We start from the raw sequence: 24,697 nt of genomic DNA, 5'->3' as shown, positions 1-24,697 counted from the left end.
TGGCAGGAGCCCATACATTCTGCTGCCTCCAATAATATATACCTGGCAGGAGCCCATACATTCTGCTGCCTCCAATAACATATACCTGACAGGAGCCCATAGATTCTGCTGCCTCCAATAATATATACCTGACAGGAGCCCATACATTCTCCTGCCTCCAATAATATATACCTGACAGGAGCCCATAGATTCTGCTGCCTCAAATAATATATACCTGACAGGAGCCCATAGATTCTGCTGCCTCCAATAATATATACCTGACAGGAGCCCATACATTCTGCTGCCTCCAATAATATATACTTGACTGGAGCCCATACATTCTCCTGCCTCCAATAATATATACCTGACAGGAGCCCATACATTCTCCTGCCTCCAATAATATATACCTGTCAGGAGCCCATACATTCTGCTGCCTCCAATAATATATACCTGACAGGAGCCCATACATTCTCCTGCCTCCAATAATATATACCTGTCAGGAGCCCATACATTCTGCTGCCTCCAATAATATATACCTGACAGGAGCCCATACATTCTGCTGCCTCCAATAATATATACCTGTCAGGAGCCCATACATTCTGCTGCCTCCAATAATATATACCTGACAGGAGCCCATACATTCTGCTGCCTCCAATAATATATACCTGTCAGGAGCCCATACATTCTGCTGCCTCCAATAATATATACCTGACAGGAGCCCATACATTCTCCTGCCTCCAATAATATATACCTGACAGGAGCCCATACATTCTCCTGCCTCCAATAATATATACCTGACAGGAGCCCATACATTCTGCTGCCTCCAATAATATATACCTGACAGGAGCCCATACATTCTGCTGCCTCCAATAATATATACCTGTCAGGAGCCCATACTTTCTCCTGCCTCCAATAATATATACCTGTCAGGAGCCCATACATTCTCCTGCCTCCAATAATATATACCTGTCAGGAGCCCATACATTCTGCTGCCTCCAATAATATATACCTGACAGGGGCCCATACATTCTCCTGCCTCCAATAATATATACCTGACAGGGGCCCATACATTCTGCTGCCTCCAATAATATATACCTGACAGGGGCCCATACATTCTCCTGCCTCCAATAATATATACCTGACAGGAGCCCATAGATTCTGCTGGCTCCAATAATATATACCTGACAGGAGCCCATACATTCTCCTGCCTCCAATAATATATACCTGACAGGGGCCCATACATTCTCCTGCCTCCAATAATATATACCTGACAGGGGCCCATACATTCTGCTGCCTCCAATAATATATACCTGACAGGGGCCCATACATTCTCCTGCCTCCAATAATATATACCTGACAGGAGCCCATAGATTCTGCTGGCTCCAATAATATATACCTGACAGGGGCCCATACATTCTCCTGCCTCCAATAATATATACCTGACAGGAGCCCATAGATTCTGCTGGCTCCAATAATATATACCTGACAGGAGCCAATACATTCTGCTGCCTCCAATAATATATACCTGTCAGGAGCCCATACATTCTCCTGCCTCCAATAATATATACCTGACAGGAGCCCATACATTCTCCTGCCTCCAATAATATATACCTGACAAGAGCCCATACATTCTGCAGCCTCCAATAATATATACCTGACAGGAGCCCATACATTCTGCAGCCTCCAATAATATATACCTGTCAGGAGCCCATACATTCTGCTGCCTCCAATAATATATACCTGACAGGAGCCCATACATTCTCTTGCCTCCAATAATATATACCTGACAGGAGCCCATACATTCTCCTGCCTCCAATAATATATACCTGACAGGAGCCCATAGATTCTCCTGCCTCCAATAATATATACCTGACAGGAGCCCATACATTCTCCTGCCTCCAATAATATATACCTGACAGGAGCCCATACATTCTCCTGCCTCCAATAATATATACCTGACAGGAGCCCATACATTCTCCTGCCTCCAATAATATATACCTGTCAGGAGCCCATACATTCTGCTGCCTCCAATAATATATACCTGACAGGAGCCCATACATTCTGCTGCCTCCAATAATATATACCTGTCAGGAGCCCATACATTCTCCTGCCTCCAATAATATATACCTGTCAGGAGCCCATACATTCTCCTGCCTCCAATAATATATACCTGTCAGGAGCCCATACATTCTGCTGCCTCCAATAATATATACCTGACAGGAGCCCATACATTCTCCTGCCTCCAATAATATATACCTGACAGGAGCCCATACATTCTCCTGCCTCCAATAATATATACCTGACAGGAGCCCATACATTCTCCTGCCTCCAATAATATATACCTGACAGGAGCCCATACATTCTCCTGCCTCCAATAATATATACCTGACAGGAGCCCATACATTCTCCTGCCTCCAATAATATATACCTGACAAGAGCCCATACATTCTGCAGCCTCCAATAATATATACCTGACAGGAGCCCATACATTCTGCAGCCTCCAATAATATATACCTGACAGGAGCCCATACATTCTCCTGCCTCCAATAATATATACCTGACAGGAGCCCATACATTCTGCTGCCTCCAATAATATATACCTGACAGGAGCCCATACATTCTGCTGCCTCCAATAATATATACCTGACAGGAGCCCATAGATTCTGCTGCCTCCAATAATATATACCTGGCAGGTGCCCATAGATTCTGCTGCCTCCAATAATATATACCTGACAGGAGCCCATACATTCTGCTGCCTCCAATAATATATACCTGACAGGAGCCCATACATTCTCCTGCCTCCAATAATATATACCTGACAGGAGCCCATACATTCTGCTGCCTCCAATAATATATACCTGACAGGAGCCCATACATTCTCCTGCCTCCAATAATATATACCTGACAGGAGCCCATAGATTCTGCTGCCTCCAATAATATATACCTGACAGGAGCCCATACATTCTGCTGCCTCCAATAATATATACCTGACAGGAGCCCATACATTCTCCTGCCTCCAATAATATATACCTGACAGGAGCCCATACATTCTGCTGGCTCCAATAATATATACCTGACAGGAGCCCATACATTCTCCTGCCTCCAATAATATATACCTGACAGGAGCCCATACATTCTCCTGCCTCCAATAATATATACCTGACAGGAGCCCATACATTCTCCTGCCTCCAATAATATATACCTGACAGGAGCCCATACATTCTGCTGGCTCCAATAATATATACCTGTCAGGAGACCATAGATTCTGCTGCCTCCAATAATATATACCTGTCAGGAGCCCATACATTCTCCTGCCTCCAATAATATATACCTGACAGGAGCCCATACATTCTGCTGGCTCCAATAATATATACCTGACAGGAGCCCATACATTCTGCTGGCTCCAATAATATATACCTGACAGGAGCCCATACATTCTCCTGCCTCCAATAATATATACCCGACAGGAGCCCATACATTCTCCTGTCTACAATAATATATACCTGACAGGAGCCGATACATTATCATGCCTCCAATAATATATACCTGACAGGAGCCCAGAGATTCTGCAGCCTCCAATAATATATACCTGACAGGAGCCCATACATTCTCCTGCCTCCAATAATATATACCTGACAGGAGCCCATAGATTCTGCAGCCTCCAATAATATAAACCTGACAGGAGCCCATACATTCTGCTGCCTCCAATAATATATACCTGACAGGAGCCCATACATTCTCCTGCCTCCAATAATATATACCTGACAGGAGCCCATACATTCTCCTGCCTCCAATAATATATACCTGACAGGAGACCATAGATTCTGCTGCCTCCAATAATATATACCTGACAGGAGCCCATACATTCTCCTGCCTCCAATAATATATACCTGACAGGAGCCCATACATTCTCCTGCCTCCAATAATATATACCTGACAGGAGCCCATACATTCTCCTGCCTCCAATAATATATACCTGACAGGAGCCCATAGATTCTGCTGCCTCCAATAATATATACCTGACAGGAGCCCATACATTCTGCTGCCTCCAATAATATATACCTGACAGGAGCCCATACATTCTCCTGCCTCCAATAATATATACCTGACAGGAGCCCATACATTCTCCTGCCTCCAATAATATATACCTGACAGGAGCCCATACATTCTGCTGCCTCCAATAATATATACCTGACAGGAGCCCATACATTCTGCTGCCTCCAATAATATATACCTGACAGGAGCCCATACATTCTGCTGCCTCCAATAATATATACCTGACAGGAGCCCATACATTCTCCTGCCTCCAATAATATATACCTGACAGGAGCCCATACATTCTCCTGCCTCCAATAATATATACCTGACAGGAGCCCATACATTCTCCTGCCTCCAATACTATATACCTGACAGGAGCCCATAGATTCTGCTGCCTCCAATAATATATACCTGACAGGAGCCCATACATTCTCCTGCCTCCAATAATATATACCTGACAGGAGCCCATACATTCTGCTGCCTCCAATAATATATACCTGACAGGAGCCCATACATTCTCCTGCCTAAAATAATATATACCTGACAGGAGCCCATACATTCTGCTGCCTCCAATAATATATACCTGACAGGAGCCCATACATTCTGCTGCCTCCAATAATATATACCTGACAGGAGACCATAGATTCTGCTGCCTCCAATAATATATACCTGACAGGAGCCCATAGATTCTGCTGGCTAAAATAATATATACCTGTCAGGAGCCCATACATTCTGCTGCCTTCAATAATATATACCTGACAGGAGCCCATACATTCTGCTGCCTTCAATAATATATACCTGACAGGAGCCCATACATTCTCCTGCCTCCAATAATATATACCTGTCAGGAGCCCATACATTCTCCTGCCTCCAATAATATATACCTGACAGGAGCCCATACATTCTCCTGCCTCCAATAATATATACCTGACAGGAGCCCATACATTCTCCTGCCTCCAATAATATATACCTGACAGGAGCCCATACATTCTGCTGGCTCCAATAATATATACCTGTCAGGAGACCATAGATTCTGCTGCCTCCAATAATATATACCTGTCAGGAGCCCATACATTCTCCTGCCTCCAATAATATATACCTGACAGGAGCCCATACATTCTGCTGCCTCCAATAATATATACCTGTCAGGAGCCCATACATTCTGCTGCCTTCAATAATATATACCTGACAGGAGCCTATACATTCTGCTGCCTTCAATAATATATACCTGAAAGGGCCCATACAGTGCTGCCAATATGATTAGCGAACCAGGGGGGCCCTCTGTTCTCTGTACAGGGCCCAGGGGGGGTAGGGGGCGGGGCTTGGGGGCGTGGCCAATGGGACCCAGGGCCCACCGGTGGATTTCCTGATCCTCCGTTGGGCCAGAACGCCCCTGGTGGGGTCCCTGTGCCCCCCTAACAGGTGACATACTAACTAGCTGAAAATTTACACCCCAGCACCATCTTTCTATCTCTTAAGCTGACAGTGGATGTGTTGGTAGTGTGGCGCCCCTGAGGGTTCAGTCGCCACAGGGGTACTGCACCTCAGAAAGAGGTGTGGTATCTCCTCTCTCAGGTAAGGATGGAGCATCACACAAGACCCTACTTCACACTCAACACTACACCACTCCTGTCCTGTAGGGGGCCTAAATGCACCAGGGTGATGCCCCGGCCCGCGATAGAGGAGATGGGGGGGAACCAAAGATAGTGGGAACCATGTGGTGGGTGAGGGTGGAGGAAGCACTTTACTTTAGCATCATATATATACAGTGGCCATCTTTATAACCTAGTCTTTTGCCGTGGTTCCTTGGGAAGGTCAGTCAGCACAAAGCTGCGGCCGGCTCAGGGGTCACGGTTCCCGGTCTCAGGCCTCGAGACGGGGGGTTGGGGCAGAGTTGAGTTATAGCTAGCTCTGTCCCCGGTCAGAGTCCAATCAAGAAGGCCCAGGAGGGGAGCAGAGGAGATAGGCTCCACAGACGAAAGGATCCCAGGAGGGTACGGACGGAGCGGAGTCGCCACCTGTATTCTTCACTCTGGCCTAGCCTGAGGGACTCCTGCCGCAAGAGGGGACCGGCCCCCGATATCTGACAGTGTACTTCACGTCATCGTTAGAAAAGCCCGGAGGCTTAGTGGATCCCAGGGGGACACGGACGCAGCGGAGTCGCCACCTGTATCTCTCAACCTGTGTATATCCAGTGGGACCCGGCCTTACTCCACGTTCACATCACATACCGTCAGGAGAGGACTGAGTGGGAGAATCTAGGAAAGAGAGGAACACCCCAGCGGGGTCTTGACAGGTGCTCCTGATCTACCTAGAAGAGCTGAACCCGCTTCCTGGTGGACGCAGCGCGCCGCGAGAAGCAGAGAGAAGCTTCGCAGCTGCTACTTCATCAAAGTGAGTAAATCTTGGATGACTTCACATACTGCCTTCGTTTGCTCATTCCTGCGCGGCACTGCACCCACCACAACTCCCCAGATCCTCCATACTGCCCTGAGGCTTACTCCACCTGTGGGGAGTAGTACCAAACAAGCTGCCAGAACATCAGCCTCAGAGGACTGCTGCAGCGCTGGTGGCCATCACCAGAAACCACAGGTGGCGTAGTCGAACATCCACTCATCCAATAGCCCATTCTTTTTATGTGACAGCCCTGGGCACGGACTGGGTCGCGGCCACGACGACACCCACATACCCCCACCATATATTGACCCAGCACCGAGTAACCCCACCGCTCAAGGAGGGTGTCGCAACGTGGCGTAGTCGGCAGGATCGCGTGCCCGCAGCAACGGAAGAAGATAATCCCATTGCCGCCGGGTACTGTGCGCCTTTCACAAAAGACTGTCGTTACACACTCAATGTGGTGCCCGCCCAAGAAGAATGGACACCATTAGGTGCCAAAACAACAGCAACTTAAGACCTCCTATCGTGGGCCAGGTTTCCCAATGGTGCGAAGAGCTAAGACCGCTCCTTGCATTAGAGACTGTCCGCATAGTTGTGTCCGTCAAAACGGATGGGACTTCCCAAGGAGTGCCCGTCAGCCAGCCGCCCGGGAGCCTCCCAAAAAGGAGGAGGCAAAAAAGGCCGCACCTTGCAGCAGAGATGGACGCAGCCAAGGAGATGTCCTCCGACGCTGGCCCACCAGCTGCCACCTCCCTCGGTATGGAGGGAATGTACCTGACCCAGGAGGAGGCCGAGTTCCTCCGCGGTGAAATCCAGGACCTGACCCGGAGGGTCGAAGAGGCCAAGCGACTGGCCGCTGCGGAGTGGAGAGAGGAGGTGCTGCAAAAGATCCAGGCCTGCCGCCAGAGCTTGTCATGCCTGTCTACAAAGGCCTTGGCCCAGGGGGAGGAAGCCCCGGAGGCCTTGTGCAGCCCAAGAACGGGTAAGGCGGAAACCCCTATCCCGGGCGCGGGGCGCACCAAAGCCCTCCTCGATCTCCTGCCGGCACCCCTTTCCCCGGGTGCCATCATTTGGGAGCAACTCTTGGCTCTGACGGCTGAGACCCAAGCCACCGCCATCACTGGAGGCCTGATATGCCACACGACTCCCGGTCCAGAGATCCCTGCACTTTCTGGGGTGTCCACCTGCCCCAACCCGGACTGGTCCGCACCAGCAGAGGGCCCGCAGCAACCCCTCCTGTCGCCGCTGCCCGCGCCTCCGGTCGCCTGCCCGGCGGCAGAAGAGTTTGCCTGGGACAACCAGGAGGGTGACCTGATGGGCTTCCCTCGGGAGACCCGGTCTGAAACGCGGAGGCGGGAGGAGTTCTGCCGCAGGGAGCTTCTCCAGCTCGAGAAGGAGCATCGACAGAGGGAGATCCGCTGCGAGCACCTGGAGGTGCGCGCCAAGGCCGCAAAGTCGCAGGCCCGCCAGGCAGAGGCCGCCCGTTCAAGCCCCCGGGAAGAAGGCCTTATTGTGCGCTTCCACCAGGAGGCCGGATGGGGCTTCATTCGCAGCCCACAGTTCCACCGGGACGTCTTTGTCAACCGGCGGGACGTTGAGCCGCGGCTGAAGCAGGGCCACTAATAATTTTTTTATGTACAATCAGGAATTTTATCTCCAATGTAGAGGAGTATCCATGGGATCTAGCTATTCTCCATCGCTAGCAAATATGGTAATGTCCCATTCGGAATATGTTGCACTGTACACTTTCGCTAATCCATGGGCCCGTGATGTTTTCTGGTATGGCAGATACATAGATGATTTGATCTTTATCTGGCGTGGGGATGTGTCTGCCATACCGGAATTCATCAAGTATTTAAATAACAATGAATTTAATCTTTCTTTCACTTACACCTCTGATTCTAAGTGTATATCATTTCTTGATCTAAAATTGGAGATTCTTGACGGTTCCATCACTACTTCCACATTTTCCAACCCATATCTGGGAATACCATTCTACATGCCAAAAGCGGACATCCGCGCCATACTATAAAAGCTATACCTGTGGGGGAACTGACAAGAATCAAACGTAATTGTAACAATGCCAACAAATTGGATGAAGAATTCATCAGGTGTAAAAATACATTGAAATCTAGGGGTTATCCGGATTGGTCTCTAAAGAGAGCAGAAAAAATTGTGGACAGTAAAAATAGACTGGATCTGATTGATCTGTCTAGGACAAGGATTAATCGCAATGATATTACAGCACATAAAAATCTAAATGTTATTTCCTTTAGATATAGTTCACAATTTCAACTGATCAAAAATATAATACTGAAACATCTTCCTATTTTATATGAGGATACTGTATTATCTAAAATTCTTGATTCTGGAGTTTTGGTGGTGGCAAAAAAAGCGCAAACAATAGGGGGGCTATTGGCATCTAGTCGCCCAAATAATCTACAAAAACGGCATACCTGCTTAATTGTAAAGGGTTTTACAAGTGTGGTTACACCAGATGCGGCATTTGTCGCTATGTAAAAATCACTAAAAACTTCCTAATGCTGATTCTAGTGAAACACACAATATAAAAAGCTGTCTGAATTGCAACAGTAATTCTGTGGTTTACATCATAAGATGTGCCAGTTGTGATCTGTTATATGTGGGATGCACCATAAGAAAACTAAAACAGCGAGTGGCAGAACATCTTTCTGATATTTTTAATGTCACTAATCAGAACATTTCTTGCGCCTCCAGACATTTTATTGAGCAGCATAATAGAGAGACATCCTCATTTCAGGTCTTTGGCATTGAAAAACTTACCTTTGATCCTCGAGGCAGGGATAATAGGAGACGCCTACTTGATCGAGAAGCATTTTGGATGTATCATCTGAACACTTGCCAACCAAATGGACTAAATTTACGGAGGGAACTGCTGTTCCATTACAGCGAGTAACTTTTCTATGCATATGTGATTTCTTCTTTGTCATGTGATTGTTTTTACTATGCATATACTTTGGAAATCGGTTTTATATTTCTGTATGCTAATATATGCATCATGTGACTTCCATTTTGTATGTGATTGGTGAACAATGGTTTATATACCATGGGTATGCCATTTGCAAGCCAGTCTTGACAAAGAACGCATCTTTAGCGTTCGAAACGCGTTGCCCTGGCTACACTATGTGACTATGGAATCTGTTTTTAAAGAGCTTTTTTCACAATAAAGTAACCTAATTTTTGAACTATTCATGAAGCTGGTAATCCTTTCTCTTTATGCTTTGTTTGCACCCGGTTTATTTAGGATGACATTGTGCCTGCGGATGATGAGCAGTCTACAGACTGGATTGTGGATGGTTTGCACCTGTTTAGGTGATCACTATTGGTTTTATACAAAGCCATTTCTACCTCTGACCTCAGAAGTAAAACCTGTCTGGAGTGGCTCTCCTGGAGGTCCAACTCAGGATCTCCATGCCCTGCAGCCACCCCAGGGCCTACGTTGAGGGTTTTGGGCAGGTCCCTCATGCTGCTGAACTGACACTTTTGTACAAGTATTCTATATCTATAATGTCTTCCTAATGTTTTATATGTTTATACTATATCTATATAACCTGCAACGTTAAAAGTATTTGAGCCTCCCATAAAGGGAAGATAGTTATTTGTTTAAAAAGCATTTAAAAAGTTTGAATGTCTGTACCAATCTTTTGCTCTATTGCAGCCCGCGGACATGCTGTGTTTCACCAGGGGAGAATGTGGCGCCCCTGAGGGTTCAGTCGCCACAGGGGTACTGCACCTCAGAAAGAGGTGTGGTATCTCCTCTCTCAGGTAAGGATGGAGCATCACACAAGACCCTACTTCACACTCAACACTACACCACTTCTGTCCTGTAGGGGGCCTAAATGCACCAGGGTGCTTCCCCGGCCCGGGATAGAGGAGATGGGGGGAACCAAAGATAGGGGGAACCATGTAGTGGGTGAGGGTGGAGGAAGCACTTTACTTTAGCACCTTAAGCATCATATATATACAGTGGCCATCTTTATAACCTGGTCTTTTGTCGTGGTTCCTTGGGAAGGTCAGTCAGCACAAAGCTGTGGCCGGCTCAGGGGTCACGGTTCCGGGTCTCAGGCCTCGAGACGGGGGGTTGGGGCAGAGTTGAGTTATAGCTAGCTCTGTCCCCGGTCAGAGTCCAATCAAGAAGGCCCAGGAGGGGAGCAGAGGAGATAGGCTCCACAGACGAAAGGATCCCAGGAGGGTACGGACGGAGCGGAGTCGCCACCTGTATTCTTCACTCTGGCCTAGCAAGAGGGACTCCTGCCGCAAGAGGGGACCGGCCCCCGATATCTGACAGTGTACTTCACGTCATCGTTAGAAAAGCCTGGAGGCTTAGTGGATCCCAGGGGGATACGGACGGAGCGGAGTCGCCACCTGTATCTCTCAACCTGTGTATATCTAGTGGGACCCGGCCTTACTCCACGTTCACATCACATACCGTCAGGAGAGGACTCAGTGGGAGAATCTAGGAAAGAGAGGAAAACCCCAGGGAGGTCTTGACAGGTGCTCCTGATCTACCTAGGAAGTGCTGAACCCCTTCCTGGTGGACGCAGCGCGCCACGAGAAGCAGAGAGAAGCTTTGCAGCTGCTACTTCATCAAAGTGAGTAAATCTTGGATGACTTCACATACTGCCTCCGTTTGCTCATTCCTGCGCGGCACTGCACCCACCACAACTCCCCAGATCCTCCAAACTGCCCTGAGGCCTACTCCACCTGTGGGGAGTAGTACCAACCAAGCTGTCAGAACATCAGCCTCAGAGGACTGCTGCAGCGCTGGTGGCCATCACCAGAAACCACAGGTGGCGTAGTCGAACATCCACTCATCCAATAGCCCATTCTTTTTATGTGACAGCCCTGGGCACGGACCGAGTCGCGGCCACGACGACACTCCCATACCCCCACCATATATTGTCTGGTACTGAGTAACCCCACCGCTCAGGGAGGGCGTCGCAGTAGCAGATAGTTCAAAGCTGTCCACCTTTCTCGAATTTAGTAAGTGACCCCCTGGTCCCCACAGAAGAACTGAACTCTGGTGGTGCCATCTGATGGCTGCTAAGTCCCCGGCCAGACATGGTGCACTGGTGATTCCCCGTGGAATGATTACAATGATGCTGTTCCCTCCCGGTTAATCTACGATACGGGCATCTTATAAGGACTCCATTGTGGGTGACCAGGACTGTGACCTTGACTTACCTTAAATAGCTCACAGCTCCCCTGCAGTCCTGAGCTCAGCGTGCAGACCTTCAGCGAGCTCCGGTAAGTGATGGGATTAAGCGCAATGTTCTTGTCCATCAATTTTTTCCGCAGCTTCAGTGCGTGCTGCAGACCCGAGTCTTTCCATGGCGACTCCGCGCAGGCGTTGAACAGGGCAGTATATGTGGCATCTGTGGGAACCAGACCTCGCTTTTTCATCTAAATGATGTAACAAGAAATGAGTCTGTACTGTAAAAACTGTATGTAATAATAGCAATAATAATGTAAGTACATAATATACAGGGCATTATCAGATAATGTAAAGGTAATTTACTGTATTACGTTATTAGTCCTCCCAATTAACAGAACAAATGGTCCATGGTGCTCACTGGGGCGCTGACGCCCCTTCACAGCAAGATCCATATAAGTGTGTGCGCCTCGTACTGCCGGCCTCGGCCAGATCCCCACAGCTTGTACACTGATGGACAGCGTACACAATGAATGTTATATTGAGGGCATAACAGTCATGTCAGATGGCTACTGCTATGTGTATATTCTATTCTGGCCCCTGTGTGTCCTGCAATTGTCACCAGTTCTCCCCTCTGCAGGCTCTAGCGCTAAGCTTCAGTTATCTCTCAGCTAGTGGGTAGAGAATGCTGCACTGACTGCTCACGTACACATCGCACACAGGCGGGAGGGATTCCCGCTTTCCATTCAGCACATGTTCAGAAGCAGTGGCAGTGATATGGTTGTGTAGAAGTGCTCAGCACTGAAGTGAGATAAACTCCTTACTAGAATAAGCTGCAGCACGATCTGCCCGTGTCTCCCTCTGATTGTCCTATCACTGTGCTCCTGCTCCAGCCTAACCTGATTTCATTGATCAATAGTGCAAGTAAAGATAAGACACTTTGTAATATACATTATCAGATAAACCTTCTTCTTTTGTCACTTAAAAGACATTTTTTGGTCTCCTGCACTAATCATTCACTCTCAATATCTGCTAAATCTGTGGGAGAAGGGAAGGGAACCTGTCACGTGAAAAAACGCTATCAACCTGTAGATATGGGGTTACTCTGCAGGTTAATAGCATTCTGAAACTGCCCGGTGCCGGCATTTAGACTCCCTCTGCCAGGAGGAAATGAACTTTATTGTACCTGGTAGTGTTTGGGTATCAGTCATGGGGGCGGCACTGGTTCAGTCACCTCTCTGTGTATAGAGAGTGACGGCTGTCACCGTGCCCTCAGCCCTGATTGACAGCCGGCCCTAATGCTGAGCTGCCGTCAGTCACTACAGGGGTCGCAGTTACAGGCGCCACTTTCTATACACAGAGCAGTGCCACCCCGGTGACTGGAAGTCGAACGCTACCGGGAGGAACGCGACAGGTTCATTTCAACAAAAATGTCTGCGATGCCCCTATAAACCTATGGAAGAGGGAGCTGGAGGGAGGAAAAGCAGAGCACAGAAAAGGTAAATGCTGAGGCTTATAATGTAGAGAAAAACTACAGGAGACCCATCATATAATGTACACTCCCCATACATTCATGTACACTCAGGAGTGTATAATGAGTGGCAATTATTCCTTATATAGTTCTCCTTATTCTAAAAAGTCATCTGAAAGTGCTGTTAAATCGTAAGGGAATCTGCCACCCGGTTTTAGATGCCCCATCTGAGAGCAGCATGATATAAGGGGTGAGACCCTGATTACAGTGATATCTCACGCTTTTTGCTGCTTACTGCTATTTTGATAAAATCAGTATTTTATCTGCTGCAGCTCTAGTAGTTCTCTGAATGCTGAGCTTTGTATAACCCCACCCACACCACTGATCGGCAGCTTTACTCCAGTCAGTGGTGGGGATGGGGTTATACAGAGCACATGAATACCGAGGACTACCTAGCAGCAGGCTTACTAGTCCTCTAGTGATAATCTCCTGCTGATAAAACTGTGATTTTATAAAAACTACAGCAAGCAGCCCAGTAAATGACACATCGCTGGAATCAGGGTCTCTGCCCATACATTATGTTGCTGTCAGATTAGATAACAAAAACCTGGTGACAGATTCACTTTAAGGGGGTTATCCTATTTCAGACAACCCCTATTCCAACACAGCATTTTTTTTTTTTTAAGAAACAAACCGTGCTTCAAGCCACATATCCAAGCCCTTTCCACTTCCTGCCAACGTCAACTCAAAAACATCTCCCGGATCCGCACATTCCTCAACCACGAATCTGCAAAAACACTAGTGCACGCCCTCATCATCTCCCGCCTCGACTACTGCAACCTCCTGCTCTGTGGCCTCCCTTCCAACACTCTTGCACCCCTCCAATCTATCCTAAACTCGGCTACCTGACTAATCCCCCTGTCCCCCCACTGTTCCCCGGCCTCTCCTCTCTGTCAATCCCTGCACTGGCTCCCATGTACCCAGAGACTCCAGTTCAAAACCCTAACCATGGCATACAAAGCCATTCACAACCTGTCTCCCCCATATATCTGTGTTTCAATGTTTTTTATTGAATTTTTTTTTTATAAACCTTCATACATCTCTGACCTAGTCTCCCAGTACTTACCTGCACGCAGCCTCCGATCCTCACAAGATCTCCTTCTCTACTCCCCTCTTATCTCCTCTGCCCACAATTGCATACAAGATTTCTCCTGTGCTTTCCCCCTACTCTGGAACTCTCTACCCCAACATGTCAGACTCTCGCCTACCGTGGAAACCATCAAAAGGAACCTGAAGACCCACATCTTCCGACAAGCCTACAACCTGCAGTAACCACCGCTCCACCACACCGCTGCATGACTAGCTCTACCCTCACCTGCTGTACCCTCACCTATCCCTGGTAGACTGTGAGCCCTCGCGGGGAGGCCCTCTCTCCTTCTGTAACAGTTTGCCGTTGCGTTTTTGTTCAGGATTATTGTACTTGTTGTTTGTTATGTATATCCCCTTTTTCACATGTTAAGCTCCATGGAATAAATGGCGCTATAATAATAAATAGTAATAATAATAATGCTTTGGTGTCAGTCATTGTCTGCAGCGCTGACGTGACGGTGAAAGCACTGCAGTCAGTCAGTGAGCTCTGAAGGTCGGCCCGAGTTAACGGCACGAGCCGCTGAGCGTAGCTACAGGCTGCAGAGCTGTAGATGTGTTGTCAGCGCTGCAGACAATAACAGACAGCAGGAGCAGCAGGAGAAACTTTGCGCTGGACCTGGGGAGGATGAATAGAGAACAGACGGTTTTTGTAATTTCTTTAAACAAACTGCAGCCAGGAACAGCGGTTTTGTGAAACAAGAAAGTCCCTTTAAAGGTTGTTTCACAGAGTAAATAAGATCATTTTAGTATTAAATCATTAAAAAGCTACAAACATGCCACAGTTAATGTGACCATTATCTGGGCTTTGTTATAAAGATTTCAGAATAAGCTGCAACATGCTGTACAGATCTGACTAATGTGTCCAGGGCCTGATGAGCACAGCCACCACGGCATGGACCCCGGCTAATCTCATCCATGTGAACACAGGCAGAAGGACTTTACTGGCCACTCCTTGTATCTTACCCAATGCTGCTTTATCATGGCTCATTATCAAGGGGTCACAGATCAACCTTATAAAGCCCGCCACACACATTAGATGGCTCTTGGATGAAAGACGGCCCGCGCTTAACAGTTGTCTGGCAGCCATCTCTCCCATACACTCCTGTGTTCTCTATGAGAGTCACCACCAGACATGTCTACTGGCACCTTATCTCCAGAACATAATGATCAGCCAAATTAAATGATCAGTTATGCTGTATCATTAACTCCCCCAAAAAATTGTCCGGGACCCCATACATATTAGACTGTCAGACAGAGCCGTCAATACGTTATATATACGATATATCCAACTCTTCCGCAGCCTCCGATGAGAACAGTGTAGTTACTTTCCTCCGGCTGCAGCCGCTCCTCTTTCAGCATCTGTTCCTGGAAGAGGTCCAGGGCTTCGGCCAGCTGCACACAAGAGGGACATGTCTTCAGAGGAGAGCAATAGAAGTGCTAGAAGCAGTGCAGGATATACAAGCAATCAGGACCCAGCACTTCACACTTATGTCCTTACTCACCTCCTCCCTCTTTACCCTACTAAATAAATAGATGAGACCCCAAGACAACTCTGACACATACAGACATGTGTATGATTTTTTAGGTGCATTTTCTAATGGTAAAATTTATAGAAAAAGTAAAGAAAGAAAAAAAATAAGTAAATCACGAAACTTAGAACATGCTGTGATTAGCAACAAAAGAAAAAAACGTAAAAATGCACAGATGCAACAAAAGAAGCAAAAAGACAAAATAATGCAAAATAATGCAAACATAAAAAAATAAATAAATAATCCAAGCAAAAAAAAACCAGTCGCAATTTCTTAAAAACACTTGTGAATATTTTTCTTTATTGCTCTTGGACATGATTTCCATAATCGTAGCAGAGCCGGGCTGTGTTGTGAAGACTGCAATAGTTTTGCTGTGATTACAGACATTGCTTGAAAAAAGGAGAACAACATGGCACAAGGGCGACTTATGCAAATGCTATAACAGTCATGGCTATGATCCTAAAAAATAATGCTTCTCATCAATGGCTATCTCCTCCGTCCGGACACTTACCAGGCTTCACTGTGTTTCTTAGGTGCTAGTGGTGATGTGGCACCCCAGGGGTCTGGTTACCACAGTAATAGAGATATTATGTCTGAGAGCAAGTGGGAGGTTTCTCTGGCCAGGAGCCCTAAGCATGCAACACGGTCCGCCCAGACCTGGAAGGGGAGGAATCTGCCCTTATAAACTGGGTCTGGTGCGGGATTAGTGAGTGAAGCTAGAGACAGAGCCTGCAGAACAAGCAGAGCAGTCAGAGCCTGGAGAGGGAAAGTGAGAACAGGAGCTCTGTAGGAGCAGCAGCTGAAGGCCAGGGGCTGTGAGCAGAGATATAGCTCGCCCTGGCTGAAGTTACTAAAACCGGACACAGGAGTCCGAGGCTGTGGGGACGGATATATACCCAGCAGCAGAAACCAACCGGCAGGGGATTCCAGGTCCTCTGGCCATAGAAGCCCGGAGGCTCAGTCACAAAGAAGGGACCAGCGCCGCCATCCAGGAGCGGAGGCTAACAGAAGGCCCCAAGTCACCAGCCATACGGGTGAGCACCACACGGTATACTCAGGGACGTGGGCTACTTGTAACCGCTGACATCAAGGTAGCCAGGAAGAGTGCAGATAAACGGGGAGGCCTACAACTCCACCTGGCCAGGGGAACTCCTGCTTGCTCGCAGACTGACCAGGCCCCTTATACTAGCCAGTACTCCCGGGAGGGTCTGCCTTGTACCATCAGTAAAGACCCTGAACTGCACCTCACGTCTCTGTGATTCCTTGCCGCACCAGCACCATTAGCACTGGGACCCTCACATCATCACTCCCATCATCTCTCACATTAGCTGCCCTGAGGCAATACTTCTCCCGTGGGGAGTTATCCCATACTCGGCTGCGCAAACAACATCAGCCTCAGCGGTCGGCAGCGCAGCGGCGGTCCCCACTGACCGCAATCCACGGGTGGCGTAGTCGGACATTTGCTATACATTAAGACTGCCACTGGTTTGACCACCCTGGGCACGGACCGGGTCACCGCCACACGGAGACTACAACCCCCAGCATTTTACAATAGGCCCGGTTCCGGGTTCCCCTGCACAACACAGGCCCAGGGGGCGCGTCAACTTTGGCGTAGTCGGCAGGATTTCGTGCCCGCAACCACCGGGTACTGCGTGCCTGAAAAAGAGACTTTTATACTTACCTGTGGTGAAGTTTCCCGCCGTCCGGAGTCGTTTCCCGCCATCCGGAGCCGATTCCCGCCATCAGACGCCATCTTGGATCGTTTCCCGCTGTCTTCTGCCTTCTTCCCGCCATCCGCAGCTGCTTCCCGCCTTCGGACGCCATCTTCGGGAAGCCGCACGGGAAGAAGAGGGGCGTGGACGCCGAAAGCGCGCGAGATCCGAAGCTCCGCCCCACGCTCTGACGCTGCGCAAGGTCCTGGAAGGGAGGAAGAGCGACGCTGACGTCATCGGAGCGCGACGCCAGGTCCTCAACCCCGACGATCGACTGCGGAGCCGCGGCCTACGGAAGAAGAGCATCGCAAGGTAGGCCACGGTCCACTAGGGGGGAGGAGGATGCCGGATACCGAGGGGAGCTCCACTGCCACAGCCACCGCCAGCGCAACCGCTGCAGCAGTCATGCCATTCACCATGCCTTATATCCCGGGGGCAACCTGGCTACCCCAGTACTCAGGGGAGTCACATACTCTAAATGACTTTAGAGAAAGACTGGATAGCCTCTTCCAGGTGTACCCCCTCACAGAAGAGCAAAAAGTGAGCATCCTGGTGGCCCAATTAATCGGGGCAGCCCAAAGGGAGGTAAAGTCCTGGTCACCTGGGAGGAAGAGGACTGTCAGGGAAATACTAGCCCGGCTGATACCCGCACCTCAGCCGAAATAAAGCTCAGATTTTACGGGTGTAAACAACGGGCACATGAGAGTATAAGAGACTATGCTCTAAACCTACAAGAGGCCCTGAGAGCCATTAAGCAGGCAGACCCTGACAGCGTGGGAAATGAAGATAAGCTGTTGACTGAACAATTTATTGAGGGTCTACTGTGCAATGCCCACCGAACCCAGTTGCGGGCAATGGCCTTACAGGACCCTGACCTGGACTTTGCACAGTTCAAGGACAGAGCCATCCGGGTGCTCCGAGAACCGGCACCAGGTGGCGCTGTGACCCACAGGCCCCCTGCTATCACTTACCACCAGGAGACGGCGCCCTTGTCTGCAGGGCCTGTGGGAGCTGATGCGCAGGCTTTAAACAGTGACCCGGCTACAGACCTGCACCATCAGGTCCAAGAGCTGACTAAGAGCGTTGCCGCGCTAACCAGAACTGTGCAGTCTTTACAGGTCTCTTCTCCAGGAAAGATCCAGCTGGCATCCGGACTGGAGGACGTCCCGTGGCGCCGACTGAGGAGGACCCCACCGGCCAGAGGAAGACCCAGCGACAGATACAACGAGGACGGACGACCCATCTGCCGCCGCTGCAATCAACCCGGACATGTGGCAAGGTACTGTCATTTAAACGGGCACAACCTGGGGTAGAGGGCCAACCCCCAGGCATAAGACCATCAGGCCCATCAAACTGGCGTGATAAATACATAGGGGGACGTCCAATCTTGCCTGTGGTACTGGATGGCATTCCTATGAGTGCCCTACTAGACACTGGGTCACAGGTGATCACAATCCCGTACGTGCTCTTTAAACAGTACTGGAATGACTCGGACATAACCCGCTACCCAGATGACGACCTGAGTATCATCGCCAGCAATGGTCAGCCCGTGCCGCAATTGGGATTCAAAGAGGTGACCATTAAGATCGGTAAAGTCGAACTGGCGGTACAAGGACTGATTATAGTGGACATAGACCGTCATGAGAGTCACCCTAGAATAACCTTGGGAACTAATGTGATTGAAAATTGTCTTGCAGAGGTGATTCTCATTTTACAGCAGGTTGCCAAGAACGCCAGTTCCGGCCAGCAGCGTGTGCTCCAAAAAGAGATCCGGGCACTGATGAAGCGGCAACAGGTGGAACTATCTGGTGGTGAGATAGGTAGCGTGAGAATGTGTGACCCGTTCCCTATTGCCATGCCCCCAAAAAGTGAGATGATGATTTGGTGCCGGGCAGCTATTGGTCTAAGAGGTAGAGACTACCAAGCAATGGTAGAACAAGTCTACTCAGACAGTAGGCCCACCATTTTGACGGCACGAGGGGTGGTCGATGTACGCCATGGGAGGGAGCCCGTTCGCATCATAAATATCGGGGAGAGAGAAGTACACCTGCCCCGGTATGCCACGCTAGCCAAATTGTTCACCATAAAGCAGAATTCTGTACAGGCCGTGGAACCCTTGCCTCCATCTCAACCAGAGGAAGGTAACGGCTCTAAGAAACCAATGGAGGACTGGAGTCAGCAACTGCATTTGGGTACTGACTCCACTCCCTCACACCAGAAACAGGGAGTCTATCGGGTGGTTCAAGAGTACGAGAGAGTGTTTAGTAAACACCCGCTGGACTTCGGGCGAGTAACGGGGGTAGAACATCACATCCCCACGGGAGACCATCCTCCCATAAAGGAGAGATACCGACCCGTACCCCCTGCACACTACCAACACGCCAAGGGGATGCTAAAAGACATGAAGGAGGCTAGGGTAATTAGGGACAGCTGTAGCCCCTGGGCAGCTCCACTAGTCTTAGTGAAAAAGAAAGACAACACTATGAGAATGTGTGTAGACTACAGGAAGGTCAACCGTATCACACACAAAGATGCGTACCCGTTACCAAGGATAGAAGAGTCCTTAGCTGCATTAAAATCTGCTAACTTCTTCTCTACTTTGGATCTCACTAGCGGGTACTGGCAGGTTTCTGTAGCAGAGGCAGACCGGGAGAAGACCGCATTCACCACCCCGATGGGTCTCAGCGAATTTAACTGTATGCCGTTCGGGCTCTGCAACACACCAGGAACCTTCCAACGGTTGATGGAATGCTGTCTGGGACACCGGAACTTCGAGACGGTCCTGTTGTACCTGGACGATGTCATCGTCTATTCCAAGACCTACGAGGACCACCTGAAACACCTGGCAGAAGTGTTTGAAGCTCTGGCAAACTACGGCCTAAAAGTGAAACCCTCCAAGTGTCACCTCCTGAAACCAAAAGGTGCAATACCTGGGACACGTGGTGAGTGCTGACAGAGTGGCTCCTGACCCTGATAAGATCACCGTGATTAAGGACTGGCCAAGACCCTCCAGCATAAAGGAAGTGCGGCAGTTCCTCGGGTTGGTAGGCTACTACCGAAGATTCATTCCCGGTTTCACCAAAATGGCAGCCATAGCAGGACCTCCTGATAGGTCAATCGCGGAAAGCCAAAAACCAGAAGCCGCCCTTTAGGTGGGAAAAGCTGGAAGAGGAGTCCTTCTGCCAGCTGAAGATGGCCCTCACGGGGGATGAAATCCTGGCATATCCAGACTACAGCCAGCCCTTTATCCTCCACACGGACGCAAGCAACATCGGGCTAGGAGCCGTACTGTCCCAGATCCAGCAAGGGAAAGAACGGGTAATCGCTTAAGCCAGCCGAAAGCTACGGCCCACGGAGAGGAACCCTGAGAATTATAGCTCATTCAAGCTGGAGTTCCTGGCAGTAGTGTGGGCAGTGACCGAACGTTTCAAGCATTACCTTGCCTCCTCCAAATTCACCGTGTACACGGATAACAACCCGTTGACACACCTGGACACTGCAAGGCTCGGTGCCCTGGAACAGAGATGGATGGCCCGCCTGTCCAACTTTGAATTCACCATCAAATACCGGGCAGGACGCTCAAATGCCAACGCGGATGCCCTGTCTAGAATGCCGAACTTACCGGACGTAGGGGAAGATCCAGAAGAAGTTGAGCTCCCTGCGTTCCACCGTCATGGGATTACCCTGTATTCCCACCGTGTGAAGGACAGGCGCTCCGTGACGTTCAATCCCTTGCCCCACTACAACTGGGCAGAGACGCAAGACAGTGATCCCGCAGTCCATTTGGTGAAGGAAATGCTGACCCAGGCCGATGCTCGTCTTGACCCAGATGCTCCGGAGGAGACCAAGCAACTGTGGAAGGAGAAAAGTAAGCTGTTCCTCTACAGGGAGAAGCTGTGCCGGAGAATGGTTAACTCTCGAACACATGAGTTGACCTGGCAGGTAGTGGTCCCAAGACGAGACGCGGCTATGGTTCTGGAGGCATACCACAACGGAGCAGGGCATTTCGGATGGAAGAAGCTGGAGTTCTTGTTGCGTGAACGGTTCTACTGGGTAGGCATGAGAGGAGCCATCGAGAGGTGGTGCAGAGACTGTGGCCCGTGCCACCTGAGAAGAAAAGACCGAGCCAGCCAGAAGACTCCCCTGCAGCCCATCATCACCAGACAGCCACTGGAACTGGTAGCCCTGGACCATGTGAAACTGGCTCCAAGCAGATCTGGGTATGTCTACGCCCTCACAATCGTAGATCATTACTCCCGGTTCCTGGTGGTGGTCCCGGTCAAGGACTTAACGGCTCAAACAGCAGCTAGAGCCTTCCAGCAGCACTTCTGCCGTCCACACGGGTACCCGGACCAAGTGTTGACAGACCAAGGACCAGCCTTCGAAGCGGAGGTCTTCCAGGAGTTCTGCAACCTGTATGGCTGCAAGAAGATAAGAACAACGCCCTATCACCCTCAAACCAATGGACTCTGCGAGAAGATGAACCAGGTGGTGATAGATCTGCTAAAAACATTGCCCCTGGAAGAACGCAGTCTGTGGCCTGAGAAACTGCCCGATCTGGTGGACCTGTATAACCACATCCCTGTAGGTTCCACCAACTGTACCCCGGCTTACCTAATGAGAGCAAGACCTGGTAAGCTGCCTATTGACCTGGATATGGGAGTCCTGACGCCTGAGGACACCTCGCCAGAGGCAGACTGGGATACAGAACGGCAGCAGCAGTATCGGAAAGTACAGGAGAGCGTCGAGCGAAGTCTGTCTCAAGCTAGAGAAAGGCAAGAGAAGGCTTATAACCAGTATGCTCCCGCTGTTCCCCTGGTACCTTGAGATCAGGTCTTGAAGAGGAAGAGGCGGCTCCACAAGTTGGACGACCAGTGGGAGAAGGACCCGTACACCGTACTGCCATCAAGCCATGAGAACCCAAAAATCTGCGTAACCAGTAAGGATGGAGGAGAAACCACAGCCATTGTCTCCAGAGACCACCTGAAGAAGTGTCCCGAGCAGCTGCAAAGCCCTGAAGAAGATCAAGGAAACCCTCAACCCGCAGAGGAAAGGGAAGAAATGATCAGTACCGTACTCGGAGACTTCCCCCGGTCTTGGACACAAGTAAACGGCGCTGTCGTGGTACCCGTCCTCACCTTTCTCCAGCCAGCCCCGCAAGTGCCTACAGAGGAACCAGTAGAGCTGGAAGAGCAGCCGGCCCAAGAGGCAGAAGAGTCCACACCAGCAGTACAGGAGGATCAACCCTCTGCTAGTAGTGAGCCTGCCGTGCCCCTAGTGAGCCAAAGAGTGCGCAGACAACTGCCCAGCTTACCCATAACACCTCCTACACCCTGTAGTGCAGAACCAGTTAGTGAGCTCCGTAGGTCCACTAGAGTCACTAGAGGTCAGATGCCCGCTCGCTGGAGAATCTAAACTAATGCACTGTGAATTTATCTGTTAACTGTTTATGGTTTATGTTTGTTGCCTGTTATTAATTATGTTTCTCAGTTACCCTGCAGATTTTTATGGACTAACAGGTTATGGACGCTGGATAACCGGAACAGTTTTGTAGATAGTTGCACCTTGGTGCCTCTTGCGAAGACGGCCGCGGAAGAGAAAACCTGTCTGGCGTGGCCTCCTTGCGGCCCAAAGTAGTTAGTCTACCCTTGCAGCCACACCCAAGGACAACGCAAGGGGTTTGCTTTGGACAGGTCCCCTACTTCGCTTAAAGCTTCACCTTGGGTGATATGGACACCCGGTTGCGGACACGCCGTGACCTTTAAAGAACTAAAGCTTCTTGTAAATATGTTATCGTATTATTGTTTATACCCTGTTATTATGTTTCTTTAAAAATGTGTTTAGTCCCGGAGTACTAAAATTTACTAGGGGGGAATGTGGCACCCCAGGGGTCTGGTTACCACAGTAATAGAGATATTATGTCTGAGAGCAAGTGGGAGGTTTCTCTGGCCAGGAGCCCTAAGCATGCAACACGGTCCGCCCAGACCTGGAAGGGGAGGAATCTGCCCTTATAAACTGGGTCTGGGGCGGGATTAGTGAGTGAAGCTAGAGACAGAGCCTGCAGAACAAGCAGAGTAGTCAGAGCCTGGAGAGGGAAAGTGAGAACAGGAGCTCTGTAGGAGCAGCAGCTGAAGGCCAGGGGCTGTGAGCAGAGATATAGCTCGCCCTGGCTGAAGTTACTAAAACCGGACACAGGAGTCCGAGGCTGTGGGGACTGATATATACCCAGCAGCAGAAACCAACCGGCAGGGGATTCCAGGTCCTCTGGCCATAGAAGCCCGGAGGCTCAGTCAAAGAAGGGACCAGCGCCGCCATCCAGGAGCGGAGGCTAACAGAAGGCCCCAAGTCACCAGCCATACGGGTGAGCACCACACGGTATACTCAGGGACGTGGGCTACTTGTAACCGCTGACAGCAAGGTAGCCAGGAAGAGTGCAGATAAACGGGGAGGCCTACAACTCCACCTGGCCAGGGGAACTCCTGCTTGCTCGCAGACTGACCAGGCCCCTTATACTAGCCAGTACTCCCGGGAGGGTCTGCCTTGTACCATCAGTAAAGACCCTGAACTGCACCTCACGCCTCTGTGATTCCTTGCCGCACCAGCACCATTAGCACTGGGACCCTCACACCATCACTCCCATCATCTCTCACATTAGCTGCCCTGAGGCAATACTTCTCCCGTGGGGAGTTATCCCATACTCGGCTGCGCAAACAACATCAGCCTCAGCGGTCGGCAGCGCAGCGGCGGTCCCCACTGACCGCAATCCACGGGTGGCGTAGTCGGACATTTGCTATACATTAAAACTGCCACTGGTTTGACCACCCTGGGCACGGACCGGGTCACCGCCACACGGAGACTATAACCCCCAGCATTCTACAACAGGCCCGGTTCCGGGTTCCCCTGCACAACACAGGCCCAGGGGGCGCGTCAGTGACGCTACCATCATACCGTTAAGGTTACGATCAGCAAATACAATCATTTAGGACAATGTAATTGCATAATATTTGCCACAATAGGAAATTATATGAGGATATATTATAGAAGGACATATATTGTCTGGTATGCTTCATTGTAAACTAGCATTGTGATGTGCGATCCCTCCCCTGCGGATCCCCAGTAGAATAACAATATAGACATTCTTACCTTGCCCTCCTTTATTTTGGCCTTACACTGGAGGAAGTACCAGTACGGAGTGTTTCTTCTTCCCCTGTACCTATTATGAGCGGGTTGT

Source organism: Phyllobates terribilis, unplaced genomic scaffold (genome assembly GCF_046119375.1).
Source record: "Phyllobates terribilis strain yellow unplaced genomic scaffold, ASM4611937v1 Scaffold_245__1_contigs__length_2953440, whole genome shotgun sequence".
Lineage (NCBI taxonomy): Eukaryota > Metazoa > Chordata > Amphibia > Anura > Dendrobatidae > Phyllobates > Phyllobates terribilis.
This window is presented reverse-complemented; position numbering follows the sequence as displayed.